Source organism: Argiope bruennichi, chromosome 1 (genome assembly GCF_947563725.1).
Source record: "Argiope bruennichi chromosome 1, qqArgBrue1.1, whole genome shotgun sequence".
NCBI lineage: Eukaryota > Metazoa > Arthropoda > Arachnida > Araneae > Araneidae > Argiope > Argiope bruennichi.
In genome coordinates this window covers 36901168-36917946 of record NC_079151.1, presented here as the reverse complement: position 1 = coordinate 36917946, position 16779 = coordinate 36901168, and the positions used below count along the sequence as shown (strand labels likewise).

General features: G+C 31.0%; 1 long non-coding RNA gene across 2 annotated transcripts; it reads right to left on the bottom strand.

Annotated features, from left to right (window-relative positions):
- Positions 1–10124: 10124 nt before the first annotated feature.
- Positions 10125–15745, bottom strand: LOC129975829 (uncharacterized). Of its 2 annotated transcripts, none has more exons than XR_008785047.1 (4): positions 15547–15745; positions 15289–15374; positions 14853–15053; positions 10125–11991 (listed from the first exon to the last, which is right to left on the bottom strand). It is a non-coding gene; the product is annotated as an uncharacterized LOC129975829 (long non-coding RNA). The 2 variants fall into 2 exon arrangements; XR_008785048.1 differs by lacking the exon at positions 10125–11991 and adding an exon at positions 14277–14402.
- Between the last annotated feature and the right edge of the window lie 1034 nt (positions 15746–16779).

Genomic DNA, 16779 nt, shown 5'->3' with positions numbered 1-16779 from the left:
CGATTATTTAAACAATTCTTTTAAACATTGTTAGAATTTTTGATCACACAATTTTGCGTTTTATGCCCAAACTTGAGATATCAGATTATCGGTATTATGAAAACATGAAGCTCAAAAGAGAAAATCAAGTTTAATATTGTTAATTAAAATCGATTTTAACACCTAATTTGAGTGAGTGTGCAAGGACTTCATATCTAACGATATATCAAATCGGAATTCGTCGCGCAAGAGTTATAAAAGGTTATAACTGGCCTGTAAAACTTTAATGAAACATGGGGAGCTGCATTCACATGTAGATAATTTCTCTGCTAATATGTTCGGGGGTCAATTATTTTATTAAAAATTAACTATACTCTGGATAATCGAGGGATCTGGTAATAAAAATCGAGTTTATAGAATGGATGCTTTAGAAAAGGAAAAGTTGAAACGCATTTTAATATTTTCAATGCAACAGATTTCGTATCACGTTTCAATATTTCTTGGGGTTTTTATTTACAAAAATTTCATATGCTTGTACACGTAGGATAGGATTATACATTTAAGTGTAAAATACAAATACAATTTGCAAAATCAAGTGATGTTATTTAAGAAACTGAAGAAATAGTATACTCATGGTGATTGTCAAAAGAATGACAAATTTTACTTCGTTCACATCTATAAAATTCAGAACTCAAATGAAAAAGATTAATCCTTAATGCGAATTAAAACGGTTTTATTTAATTTACTTTCATAACTGGAATTTAGTCCATTTTCACAAATTCTATTGCGATAAATCTCGCAGACTCATGTTTCTTTACAGTAAACAATTAAACACAAACTTGATTAAAATATATAAGATTTCCAACGACCGCTTTCAACTGATCTCATTTCTATTTATCATTGTTTAACTCTAATATTCTATTCAATTTAGAATTACTAAAATTGAATAAATCTTTCAATTGAATTTTACATTTAATACAGACTTCACATGCTTGTATATTTATACTACGCCAGAAAATTTCACATGGGTGTTCTAGTTTCGTTTTAGTTTGTAAAAAAAAAAAAAAAAAAAAAGATTATTAATGTTAATATTCGAGTCGGATTCTGAGACATTTAATTATTTGCTAATGTAGATACTTATAAATGATGTGGTCATATTCTTGTTAATTGATTTCTTTAAATTTAAAATATCTATAATTGAATACTAGCAAGAGATTGATACATGGTTTAAGAACTATTTAGATTTGACTTCTCAATCGTTATTTTATATTAATTATATGGCCACATAGCGAAAAAAAAGAAAAGCATCAGCAGTAGAAGAGGCAGCAATTCAGGTAAAACCCATCTCTTCGTTAGAAAGAGCGAAATCTATTACTTCATGAACGATTAATGCAATTAAAATAACAGCGCTTAAGAGGCGAGATTTACGGATTTAATTATGCAAATACTAGAGAAAACTATTCAATTTTTTTATGCATTTCAAATCATGCAAATTGTTTAGGATGCGATTTACATTAATCTTTATAAAAATCCCCTATTTCTAGCTATTCAAAAGACGTTGGAGATATCTTTTGGAAACTGACAATTATGTATTACAAAGTACTTCTGCTTGGTTTTTGAGCTAAAAGCCTTTTCATCATGCTGATCAGGCATGATCAAAATGGCTAAACTAAGACCAGCTTGCCGGCTTAAGCTGGTCTGCCCTCATCTATCCCAGAAAATGGATTTACAGCAAAATTTGTACCAACGTCTTTTGAAATTTAACAAGTTTTACTACAAATATTAAAGTAATAAGTTTGTATTGGAACAAAGTTCTTTTAAAATTGCAATTAGACACTTGGAAATTGTATTTTTGTAAATTGTTTTTACGAAATTTGTTAATTATGCCAAAATACTTTTAGAAAAATTTTAGGGTCACATGTTTAGTTTTCCTCATTTGTAAATGATCAACAAATTGCTTAAATGTAGCAGAGTAGCTACACTAACTCCTTTTAGACAGCTTTATTTTGCATGAAGTTACTTCACAAACTACACGTAATTGTACTTTTAGGTTACCGAAATCCGCGAGATTTAAAAATCAAAGATAATTTCTGAAAAACGTACGTGAATTGCTACCTGTACTGCGAGATGCGAATTTCGAAGAGTTCCTAAAATAAAGTGGTTTTCATATAACGAAACAAGTTTAATGGGGTAAAGATTGATTTGATTGATGGATGGATTGACTGCTTCATTATATTGTATTCAACAAGTTTAGAGAAAGGAATATTTAAAGAAAGGAAGTTCCGTTTAGTTTGGAGAGATTTGAGATACATTAAAAATTCACCTGAAATGCGCTTTTAATAAAATTGCATTTAAAATTTCGAAATTTGTTATGCATTTTTCAGCAACACATTAAATCTGCAAAAAAGTGGCCGATTCTTTCCGTTTATGTCCCTAAAACAAATCCGATTTTTTTCCCAGAAGTAGACATTAAATTATCGAATATAAAAATTTGGAGATTGAATCGTGCTTTCATTAAATTTGAACTTTCTATTTAATACTATTATAGTTGGAAATCTAAAATTTAAGCATGGGGGGGGGCAAATTTTTGTAACATCCTTATGCAGAATTTCAGAAGATGCCTGTTGCATGTGAAGTCACTAAAATATTATGAATGCAAAAAATATTTAAAACTATATTAAACTATCCAAAATCAATGAAATTCTATTTTTGAAAAAAGCTGGTGGCCATATCGATTGCGCAACATATCCGACCAAGAAATTTCATTTACTTTAATACCTTTCTGATGAAATAATTTAAAAATTTACCTTCTTGGCCCCCGAAGTATAATGCGCCGTCGTTGCTCTACATATAGAATTCTAAAAGGCAAAGTAACATGAAATATTTCAAGACAAGATTGGAAAAAGTATCCTCGTGCCCAATAGGTTCTGAATAACAAAACGAAAAGCTCAGTAAATAAGTACCTAAACTTAACTTATTTTGAATATATTGCAATTCAGTGCTCGTTAAAATCTTCAAACCTAACTTTTCTATAACACTTGTGCATTGCAGACATTTAAAGATTAGCAATTTCGGTATCGGTCAAATATTCCTCAATATTAAATTCAATACTTAACGCGAATTGATACGCTTTGAAAACTACAAACATATATTGGTATGATATTTCTTATTTACGGAAATATGGAGCTATTCGATCATGCGGTTGACAGAAATGGGAAACGCTGAAGTTATACCATTTATGCATCTATAGGTTTAAACAATTTAGCTACATTTATCTCGCCAACCAGGAAACTGATTATCCATTTTAAAATTTTACATTTTCAAGAAAAATTGTGAAGGGCAAAATTCAATAATTCACAGTAAAAAATTCATCCTCAATGATTCGATTCTTACCTTTCATTCTGAACATTAAAAATAACTTCTACAATTTACAGGGAGTAAAACTTCTGGCAGCTCCCCAATTGAATTTAAAACAACGATTTAAGAGTATTGCTAATGATGTCAGTTAGCTAGCTGAATTAACGACAAGAACGAAAATTACATCGGCAAAAGATTTTATTAAACTCTTCCTTCCCTCAGTAGAATATTTAAGTGCATTTTAACTCTAATCTCGCTTTGTAATTTTCAATACATAAAGTATAAGCCAGTAATATTTGTTTAATTTCCATCTTTAAATAATTGGCGACGTCTATTTTTAAGGAAGAGTAATGTATGCAAGCGTATTTTTAGAAAAATGATACAGTTCGAATAAAATTTCAATATTCAACTGCAGATAAATTAGTTTTTTTTTAAAGAAATGTTAGAGTGGAATATGTATTTTAAATAACCTATTAATCTATAACCTAACCTGATTTGATTAAGTTTAACGGCACGTTTATTTACTTGTATAAGTTAATAGTACACTTATTACTCAAGATACTCGTGTACAAATATCTTTCCATTGTTATTTCCAATTACTAGTGATTCAAATGGGCGCTAAGTTTGGGGTAAGGGATTTAATACGAAAGTTTTGTCTTTCAAATATGTGAAACCAAAAATAAAGACTCTCCTATCTAAATAAAATCAACACATTCGGAAGCCAAAGATTACAAACTGTTTAATAACTTAAACTTTGAAATACACTTGATGTAAAAATTTAGAAGAAGCGTGAATATTTGATAAGTCAATGTGCAGTTTTAATGTTTCAAAATATTGAACAATTAATAGAAATTTCCAAAATTTAATTCATCACTTAACTAACATTCATATACAATTATTGAAAAGTAGAACAATAAAAATCTTTGTTTTCAAGTTTAATAATCAAATATTACAAAAATGCATTTAATATTTTTCCTAATTATCGAGAATCTACTATAAAAGGTTTTGTTTAAGTTTTGATTTATGTTATTAGTCATTATTCTAACAATTTAATAAATTTCATGAAAGGGTAATTTTTTCCTTGAGTTTCAACCATGATGTTGATCAGACATCATGGCCAAAACTGAAATTGCTGAAGGGTTCCAACTAACTTGCCGGCTTAAGTTAGTTGGTAAGCTTCAGATAAGGGGGGGGGGAGGGGCGAATATATTCCAGTTTGGAAAGAATTACTTTCGAAAGAAATGGAGAGGTCTAAACCTTATTTACAGTAAGAAATTTCAAGCTCTGGAATAATTAAATTTTAAAGTTCATATAAAAGATATCCGATCCTTATATTCCTGTAAATTCATGCAATAGTTACCGAAATATTATAACAGAGGATTAACACGGAGTCGCTTACATTTCCAAAAATCTTCAGCTTCCGAATGCTTTTAAATAATTGCAGTAAAATTTGCCAAGTTAATATTTTTTTTAAAATTTAGAAATAACCAGTTTCTAATATTTGAAAGACATGTGGAAAAGAACAAAAAATATCGAAGTTCAGAATTTAAAATATAAATTTTGATATACGAATAGATAAACATACGCAGGCATTAAGAATTCGTTTAATGCTACATTAATTCGAAAGAAAAGTCGTTCTTGTCTTTTTAATTAATGATTTTTAATGTAACTAGTACTTGGGAATTTACCTGCCGATTTTAAACGAACGGTTGATATTTACAGTATAAAATATTCATATCTTTATAAAAAATGCATATGAAGAATTTCTAGAAACATTTTCTGAATGTCTAATCAAAACAAAGGCTTTTAATATAGTATATTCAAAAACAGAATTTGAGACGTTAACTAGATTCGAAAAATTAATAGTGTGAAAGCAATGCGACTTTTAAATGCTCTAAGTCTTCTTACTGGTTAAGTGAGCCGAATTCCGTAAGAAACGTTTATCTTTAATTTTGCATACATCACAAGCAATACTTTGTCAAGATTTATTTTTATCTTCATTAGCAGTTAATGGGATTTTTTTTATACGTGTACCAAAACATTTACGATATCAATACAAGAAATTAAGATTTATCCTATATCGGGGATACTTTGAGACCCTAATCTAGAAGTCCTTGCACAAAAATATAGATCAAAATTTTACAATTTAAGGGGATATAAATTTGCCAAAAGTTAGAAGAGTTTCTAATGAGTCGCATGAGTTTACACTAAGATACAAGAATTAATTTCGTAGTTTAAAAAATTTAATTTTTAAAATGATTTATTGCGTTCATACATCTACCAAAATATTGATGAAATCATTTTATCCGAGATTAGAAAAAAATTCTAACTATAAATAAATTTGTGTAATTTATATTATTGATAAAATTATGAAAACCGTTACAAGTACGAATATAATTACCCTATATACAAAGTTTAAGCCTTTCTAAAAGAAAACGAGTTCCTCCAATATTACTTGGATTTCCTTCTATCTTGAGTGGCATCTTATCCGTAAAATTGACCAACTTGGGTGTTTCAGCTGCAGAATAGAACATTTAATATAAAACCCCACTTATTAGAATCTACAAATTTAGCGATATGGTAGAGTACGAGCTGAATTTAAGACTAAATTCAATCCAACATTAAAAATAGATGTACGAGAAAAACCAAAACCAAGAATTTTTTTTATAGTTAAATCAGTAGATAAAGTGGTAATCAATTTCAAGTGCATTCCAATCTAATAATTGAAACTACTACTGATGTATTAGAAATATAAAGAACTACATACATTCCATATATAAATATGAAAACGAACTACATACATGTGCACTATCATTAAAAGGCAGACGTCGGTTTTTATTTTAATTGCTAATTACCATACTTGAAAAACGCATATCGGGGGATTACTTTAATGAGAAGCTGAACAAAACCAGCAGAAAACTAACTAAAGAAAACTGACGCACGAATTTATCTGATGAACAAACTGCATTGAAAAATTAGATTCTCGGGAACATTTTCAGTGAAGGGAGATGAAAATGGCTTAATCTTTTCTTTGATAAAGTTACAATTGTTCCAATAATGTAGTGAAAGGGTAGTTCAACTTCAATTCATCTTAAACCCACGTATGACCTCGAACGAATCTGGTGGATCAACGTTATGGGAAACAAGATATTCAAGGTCGAAGTTAGAAATTTTATGCGGTTCCTGCAAGACAACGAGGAATTGATCTTCCTAGATCCAAGCCCTTCTCCAAGCAATATTAACTTCAATAGAATCCTTCAACTCATACTCCCCACCGCACACTTTATCGTAACATTTTATATAGTTTTGTGTACCGTATGTATATTTTAAAAATGTCTTAATAAATCGTTCCACGTATATCCTTTGAACAGGCAGGGGATGCTAGAGATTCCAAATTAGGAGATAGTCTGAGGAGAAAGAAATTTCAACTTCAGTCTCGTGTTTCGAAAGAGATGCAAAATTCAAAGATATGGCATGGTATTTCAATACACTGCCCAAGATATTCCATTTGCAAAATTAATCCTCCTTCCAGAAAGAAACTGAGGAATTGCCAAATTGCATGAATACTGGATTTAAAAGAGAAGAATGTCCTTAAGTTTAGATATTTCAATATAAAAAGCTTCCAAAATTGGAAAAACAGCCACTTTAGAATTTGAATATTTACTTTAGGATCCTTAGTTACAGTACCACCACGCCTCTGTAGATTCAGATGACTAAAAAAGCGCAATACGATGCCACCTTACTATAAGTTGTGAACGATAAGGATGCAAAAGGCAATCAAGAGCATTGTGTAATTAGCGGATTTAGGAATGAATTGTTCCATCAATACAAATTTCTAAATGTTAGAACATGAATTGAATAATTTCTAAGTAAACTCTAAGTAAATATCAAGTAATGAATCTTGAACTGGCTATAAACAGAATTAAGAAAATTTAAGAATGCTGTAAATCCTTATTACTCTGAAGTACTCGATTTCGTAGAAACAATATCAAGAGTTTCCGTAGTGGGGTAGATTAGACCTTCAAGCCTTTCAATTGTTGATTCACCTGTAGACTATGCGTGGCATTCTTTGTGCAGCTAAAGAACCTAAAGAATTGCAAGAAGCTGCATTCATTCAATCGAATTAAATCACCCTAATTTATCCATCAATTCGAACGAAAAGGAGCCACACTTCTCGCGATTGAAATTTGTGGAAAATTCATAATTTCCTCCATTGAATTTTGCTTTGCTCTGAAAGGCGAAGGCAGGAGTTTAATTATATATTCTGTATTTGAAAGCTGCGTCGCTTTAGGAAAGGTTGCCATTTTAGTCAATCACACTAATAAGAAACATTTGCCTACTAAAATTAGTGATACAACCCAAATGCACAATACTAGACTCGCAACACAGACTTTGAACAGAAAATGTCCCTTGCAAAAAGAAATCGCATTTGGTGTGTGATATTTGATAAAGGTTTAATTTGGTTTTTTGGCGCAAACGCCATTTTTGGCCATGCTGCGCCAAACACAAGATTTATTCCAACATTTATTTTAGATATTTGATAAAGAATCGGATTGAAAGATAATTATTCTGTCTCCAATATCCTTAATTTTGAAATCGATAGCAATCAACTGACTATACAAATCCAACATCAAGTTCCGAAAATGTATATTCTAAAGCTCAATCGTAAAGTAAAAAGTAATCTTGTAATTGCATCTACTTAGCATCGTCTAATACGTCCAACGCTCATATCTTTAGACATTGAAGTAAACAAATTGTACAATTTAACATCCATACAGATTTGGACACCTAGCCTGAATTAGATTTGATAACATTCAATTTATAAACAGCAAGCACTCATTAAATTAACAAAGTCTAAATTTAATCATGACGAAATAAAATTTGAAATCATGCAAATTAAAAATAGATGTTTAAGAAACTTACGTCTTAAAAATTAATATAATTAATATTAAAAACTTGACCATAAGTGATCAATAGATCGAGTTCATTTAGCTTTGCACAAAGGCAAAGTTACAAAAAAATATTGAAGTATGTATTTAAATTTCAAGTATTGATAAGTAAATTGAATAACATTTAGATCTTAATTAGATTAACCATATAAACGTGGAGTAGTTACCAACCTTATTTGAGGAAATGAATCAAATTTAATCAAGTGTAAGATTATACAAGTACTAAGAGAAGTATAAATTTGCAATTTTAATTGCATTTATAATTTTAGTGAAATGTTCTGGAGATTCACGTTTAGATTCTATAAAAATATTCAATAAATACCCTAAATTGTGGGAAACGATCCCGTTATCAGGCATCCAGAAAATCCCACTGAAGAAATTTCAGAAGATACGAGTCTTCTTTGAAGTATATTCCAATATCGCTAAATTTGAAAAATTCGACGCATTTATCTTTAGCAGATGCTTTAAAACGGAACATTGATATAAACTAACAGTGGGGTTATTTGGAACGGATCTCGCAATTCTGAACCACTGGCAGATGACCAGGACGACTTCTGAGCAAACACCGATTCTCCAAACTTCCACACCACACCGGCGGGAGCAGGTTTGCGCCAAAACGGATTTAGCGTGTACCCAACCCGCTTACACAACGGGTCTTAGGGGGAATCTGGTTTCTAACTAGAAACCCTCCAATTCCGAAGCCAAGACCTTACCACGAGGCCACCACGACCTTTTATCTCTAGCCAAATCAAAGTCACTGGTACTGATTTTAGGTACTTTTCATTGAAGTAGAAAGGTTGAATGAAGTTTCATGACTATACTAGATTTCACATTAATCGGCGATTTCTCAATCAAAGTCACCAAGATAGGTGTAAAGTTGAAGTCTAATTTCTCTAACAATGAGTTTCTATTTTGGGGGATCTAATCTCGTCTAATTTTACTTAAATCCAAGGAACTAAAACACAAAGGGTGCTGATGTATATTAATGAGAACCACATCATTTCATAAAGCACATCTAAATTACTCCCTCATATATGATGAAAAAGGAGAAAAATTTTACTGAAATATAGTCACTGGTACTGGATTGTATATTTAGACTGCAAAACGGAATATTTACAGCAGACGGTCCAACAACAAAAGATTCCTTGTAATGACTCGTACCTGGAAATGTGGAAACTGGTAGACCGAAAAGAGCACCATCTCGGTACAGAACCTATAACTTTCGTCGATTAGCGATTTCGTTTACAGGGCATTCGAAATTTGTAAAGTTTGATGAAGTATTGGTAAGATCCTAGGTTTTTAGGTATTCTTGTTCCCTCCATTTATTTCTACTTCGCAAAAACATTCAATACATCGATGGGATTCTCTCTAGATATCCTTGTATGGTTTGTAGTCTTATCCTCTTGTTTTCCTTCCATATAGTGCTCGGCATTCAACTGGTTAGAAAACTTATTATAGGCACCAGCGGTACAGGATGGCGTTATATTGTGTTACTACATGGACACTTCGTGGCTCATTGTCGCTGTATTGATCATTATGTAAATAAGTTGAACTGGGACTCAACTTTCTTTCGGAGGTAGACAAGTATTAATTAAAACTAATTTCCATCTTTAAGATTCCTTGGGTCACTCCAGATTTTTTCCCAAATTGTCACCAATGCTAAAATTACAAGTTAGGTTTCTTTATACTAATTCCTAAAACTACAAGTTCACATTAATCTATTCCTATCACTTGACATTCTATTAAGCAGTTAATATTCCCACCCTGCGCCAGCCGGCTGGCCCCGTCCATTGCCCTATTCTCACTTTTCAAACTCATTAACCATCTCGTCTGTGACTCGGGTTAACGGGATTAGTTGTTACAGGGAGTTGTTGCCCTATTTTCTATCTATATTAGTTGCCCTATTTTCCACCCTATAAAGAAGCTAAACTTATCAATTTCAGCATTGCAGTGGGAAATTAATCTGAAGCTCCACAGTTTGAGATCATAAGCTTTCTTGTAACTCACTGCGTCTTTAACAAGGGATTAGGTGTTTAACTTTTAGAAAGTCTGGCACAATGAATTCGCAAATCCATAAAAATAACCAAAGTAATAATTTGTATGGTTATTACCTTAGTAACGGTACTACATCTAGTTTCTACTGATTAACTGGTAACTATAAATACCCATTTTGCAGTTCTCCTGCTGGCAACCGTTTAACTATTAACATGCATTTTCCGGAAAATTATTACATTGAAAAATAACCATTTAAATGTTGGATTCAATCCGATTCAAATTTACAAGATGCATTATACATTGTAATCATAAATTCACTTCCTTGAGAATGCTTAAGTGCTTCCTTAAAGCGAGTAGAAAGTGGTGTGTTCTAGAATATCCTTGGTTTTATTTTCTCCATCATGTCAAAAGTTAATTGCACTTTTAGACTCATTTCTGAAGACGGAAACGGTAAATGGAAGTCCAGTGAATTATGAACATATATGCTCCAAAATTTAAAGTTTCACAATCGCTTTCTTTGCTGATAGTGGAAACAATGCCTAAGACTTTCCATTTCACTTTCTGCCGGATTTTCTTGCAAATATTGCGAAGGCAAAGAATTACTGAAGATGAAATTTTGTTCAACACATTTAATATGGTATTCTCAAACCATATTTGAACAGTCTTTCTAAACCTATTTCTTCCGTCTTATTTTAGTGGAAAATTTAAGGTATATTGTCTTCGAAGTGTGAATATTAGCAAATAATTATCTTTAAGATAAATGTGCTTCGATTAATATTGCTAGACTGAATTTCTCATTGCAGATCATTTAAATGTAAAATTTCTTTAGAATAAATAATGTTGAAGTGAGGCAGCAAGTTAACTCCAACGTTGCGTTGACTGGAATAACATTATCTGGACAACTATAGATTATTTGTTTTCCCAATTCCAACACATTTTTCTGAAGGCCATTGAAAAGACAGTCATAATCTAATTCATTTAACTCGATATTGTTCTCGATAAGTCGAACTTCGATAAATTTTTTCCAAATATCCGAGAAAAAGTATTTAAAACTCGGATTCAGGAAAAGTGCGTTAGCACTGAACTATATACACCAGAGGAACATTCCATGAATCTATGTAAACATTCACATTTAAATTTAAACTTAAGTATGCATTTTATTTTATGCCAAGATTAATTATGAGGTGAAAGTATGAACACATTAGTCGCCTCATCGTCGACACCTAAAAGCAAAAGATCCAAATTTCATCAGTATTACGAAGTTCGAATTTACTCCAGCTGTTATCCAAGGAAATTTGACCAAAATTATCGATTCTGGTTATGCCTGTGAAAGACTTTATCAACCTTCTACTGTAGAAGTAACAAGATTCTGAGGAACCGAATTGTTTCGATAAATAAGGGCAATATTTAGTGTCATTACGCTAAGGTTGGTACACTACTCCAATATATTTTTCTATAAAATATTCAAATGAAACAAATTCAAAAGAAAATACCGCACATTAGATGAATGCTTGTTTCAATGCCACTTAGAAGAACTTTAAGGAAGCTTGATAGAATGTACATTAACACTTGTAGATGTGAATATATTTGGATTCTGTAGAAACTTGCCAGCTGCATTGACGGCTGAATAAAGTCTCCAGGATATTTAAACAAGTCCTTAGGCGAATTAAATCGTAACTAAACGGAAGGGCCAAGAGATCATAGGGTAATCCTGGAAAAAGAATTTATACCATTACTAAAAATACCATGAATATCAGAATAAAAATCTTAAAATAAGCCTTTTTAGATGCATATTGTTTACATTTTGACTTAAATTAGCTATCATTTAACTCGCCCCCAAATTCCTGCCAATCAAATTAGACGAGCCTACTTAATGATGGTTAAGAGACTGATAAAGCGACTAAAACATAAATCGCAGTTGCGAGTCATTGAATCGAACGCAAAGAGATTTTTGCTTTAAAAACCACATAAGTTTGAAATAAACAAAGTAACTGCATTTAAATAAGTCTGGAATTCTATTTTTAGCTTGGACAACTTTACGATTTGACTTCCGGTATTTATTAATGTGTTACTCTATTCCCAAAATTTAAATGTCGCATTTAAAATTTATCTAAATTGTTAAGTTATAAATGAGAACACACAACTAGTGGAAACAACTAGCCTTTGCCAAGATTCGTGCAAAATTATCAATTTGGATTATTGAACATAGATTGTAGATTATAGTTTCTTATATTCAAATATAAATAACAGCTGAACTTGGTCTGATTTCGTTATTTGAAACATACGATAAGCCACTTGACCTACAAGTTCTCATTTTAATTAGACGATTCATATTTCAGACATTTCCAATATAAATGCACTTCAGATATTCAAGCGATTTGTTTAAATATTTTCGCTTAATTTCAGATTTAAAATTAAGAATTCAGTAATGCCAGGCTCAAGTCACTCGTCATTGTATGCCAAGGAATTAAATAAAAAATATTGTAATTTTGATCAATTGTGGCGAAAGGCCTTGAATACATTTAATGAACTGCTAGTCGCGTTCTCACTACAAAACAAAATTGTTTAGATTACAGAGCGCTAATCAATAATTATTGATGCTATATCAAGCTATTGTAAAGGTAGCACACTAAAGGATAGGTTGCAAGAAGTGCAATAGATTCTCAATGCTCTTGCATTGAATGTGCATTTCTACATATTCACATTCTTCAGACATTAAACCTCGCACTACTAAGCAGGTTCACCCCGGCCAAACGAGCTCTGCACTGGGGGGCAGAATGTAAACGATGCATGCAAGTTGTAGTTATAGAGGGCGCTTTCGGAAGAATTTTAGCTGTTCATATTTGACAATGAAAAATTTCTGGTTACGAGATATTTTAAGATAGAAATAATTTGGATTTTACCTAATGAAATTTTGAATGTAAATTTTCAAAATAAAATATTTTTTGTTTGAAATTGGTGAATCTTGCTATTAATTTTAAGTGTACAGTGGACTATTACATACTTTTGGGAATTATTCAGTTACGGTTATGAAATTTATACATAGTAAAATTTTTAAAAACATTTAATAAAATGCATTATTTTTGAAAAATTAACAGAAATACAGTTTAAAAATTCAAAATATTCCAGGCCTCTTAATTCCAAGATCTATTGTTTATTACCCAGCGTCAATTTATTTGGAACATAATTACGTATGATTTTATAATTCCAATTAAATGCATTTTTTACAAGTATTTTTATGCACACTTGCTGAATTTTCATAGAAATTGTTTTTCTGAATTAAAATTCACTTTAAACTATCTAAAAGAACTCTAAACATAAAATGCATATCCCATTTTCTTTTTACGTTTGACCGAGGTCTTCATTAATTGCATTTAATTTCTTCAAAAAAATTAAGACACCTGGAACATCTCAAAGATATTTAAGTCTAATTATAATCATTGAGAAGTGCCATTGAAATGTACTTTTTCCTCGTAACCCTTCAAATACTTATTTTATTGAACAATTCATTTTAAGACAATTTTGGTTGAATATAAAAATATATTTTGGTGATGAAACGATAAAATTACACGTTTTCGTCCCTTTTTACTTATTTCAAAGTCCACCGTTCCCTTTATGATAAAATTAAGGAAAGAAAAGTCTACTTCACTTCAAATTTGAAAACTAATTTACTAACGTTACTGAACTTTTGGTTTCCAATATTTGTAATGTTAACTTTTTTACTTGCAAGCTAAATTTTTAGGCCATAAAATGAATGTTTAATGTAAAAGAGTTTAGGTAAAACTGGACTATTGACGGAAGCAAAATTTAAAAAATATACTAGAGGGCACTATTAAACTGAATAATAATATGAAATACTGCGCATTTTATTCAGAACACAGAAGCTCATGAATGATAAAAACTATACTTTATTCCACAAGTAAACACAAGTGCACAGAAAAACAACTGAAGCATATAAAAGAGGATTACTTGTACTAAATAGCTAGAGTTAAGAAAATCGCTTTTGAAAGCTGCTACTATACAAAGTGCTTGAAACTCGCTGGAGACGTTAACTATCCGCTTGAGCTCAACCTATTGAATTTAGCTCTGTCTTATGATTTCTGCGCCAAGGCAAAGAAGCTTCTGCAAAGGCAAAGAATATTCGCTGTTAATCTAAATACCATCAAATTATGCAGTTTTTGGAACATCACTTTGTCGCTATAGCAACAGATCAGACTCGACATCCATTTGATAACCCTACTAAATTTAAAATTGCATTCCTCAATAGAAAGTTTACTGAACAGAGAAATTCCAAAGCCATTTATTCCATTCGCACATAATACCGAATTATAGAATTTGAATTTTTAGTTTTATATTTGATTAATTTAACGTATTAAGCAATTTAAAATGCAAAAAATCACTTAGAATCGCTTTGATCTGAAATGCCCTCTATTCCGGTAATTAAAATATCTAAAGCAAGATGTGCCATCTAATTAGGAAGTAAATTCGTAGGTCAAAGGTTGAGTTTTTTTTTTTATTAAACTGAAAACTATCATTCAAAGCCATGAACTTCATCTTAAAAATGCTACTCACATCCATTATCTTCAGCCTTCGATATTACGGCTTCCATTATTTTAGAGATGCGTCGATGATCTCCATATTGTGACATCTACTCGGGTTTTCATTTGTAATACCACAATGTTGATGGAATTGCATTGCGAGATAAAATGGAATCTATGAGCAAGTCCCCAATATAAGTTTGTTGCGTTTTTCCGGAATCCATGGGCAAGATATCTGCAAATGATTAAAAGTTCAAATTTAAAAATCCACATAAAATATCTTTGTAGGAGTTTTTTTAATCAAAATATATCAAAAGCTTCATGAATTTTCTTTACTACGCAGTTGCACATAACTACGTTTGTTTATTTTTCCTCAAAGACCACACATCAAGTTAAATTCCATCATATTCACACCAACAAAGTATACGTTTAATTTTCATAAAACGGTAGAAATTCATTTTGTAACTTACCATGTAATGTATTTGTCATGATACTTTCGCCATGAGGACATACAATTTAAAATCAGTTCACATACATCATTATGTCGAAGCACAACCTAAAAGATACATGAATATAGTATCAAAATGTTCTCTTAAAAATAACCAAGACATGTTCTAAATACTAAAAACAATTCGCATTTCAATATGTATACAAGAACTGTTGGAATTTGCAAGTTAACAATTTCGTGATATACTTTCTTACAAACTATCCAAATCAATAAAACTTACCAATCTCGAAACCTGTTGCAGATCAAGGCGGCTGCGTTTTTAGAAGCAAAATCTTTAAAACCTTCCGATTGCGCATTGTCTGTTTAGTAAATTAGCAGAACAAGTGTTCGAGTAAACAATACAGCATTCGAGTAAAAAATATAAAACACCTATTCCAAATTGTTGAGCATAATTTCATACATACATCATTTATTACAACATTTTGTCGAAATTGGGAAAAATAATGTCAGACATCTTAAGAGATTCTTTCTTTTATAGCAGATGATTGGTAAGCTAAACATTCTTACTTTTCTTTCCCATAATCCTCCCGAGCGGCATGTTTCCATGAGCGAAATATTTAAAAAAATGTAACCTGTACGTTTTTTTTTTTATGTTTATCTTTATGTTAGAAACCTTTCGAAATTTTCTTAAATATAAATTAAGAAATTAGTTTTCGAAGTGCAATTTTTTTCTTCTAAAATACGTTGTATTTTAGAAACCTTGTACGAAGTGTTTTTTCAGAAAATCACAAAGCGGTTAAATTTATCAAATGAATTAAATATATTCCAAGTTGTTTGAAAGTATTTTATACCAGATTTTTTTCTATTTTAAACCCCATGTTACTTGATTTAGATAAATAAAATGAAATTCAATTGAAATTTAAAAGCTCATTTCAAACAGCAGTCTCCGCAACACTTTTGTTCATTTCCTTTAATTCGAATCCGGATCATTTTGGTCTAAGAACTTTGTGAAGGGACGATTCAACATTTCAATCTACATTTATTATTATTTATAAATCTATTATTACTATTATATCAGTAGAAGCAGTAATAAGTATACTGATTGATAGCTTATCTTTTTATCTGTTTATTTTGATCAAATCAGGTAATTATGAATTCGATCACTAGAACTACTTTTTAGTCAATATTCAACTATTAAGTCTTTGATTTTTGCAACATACCGGAAATTAAAATGATTTGAAAGATACAGTTACGCGTATCCGAATGCAATCTATCATAGATTACGGATAATTCTATGATTTTTTGACAGTTGACGTGGCGGTTCGATTTCAAATTTCTAAACTGTACAAGTTGAATTTGCTAGATGGCAGGCACGCGTAAATGTGAAAAAGCAATTTGTGTAAAGAGTTATCCTGTCGATACTGCTACGTTCAGTGGTGGCAGGGTGGTCGGCTGTACGCAAGAAGAAGAAGTGTAAAGAGTTATTCAGCTTTTTTGTAACTTATAAGGTAAG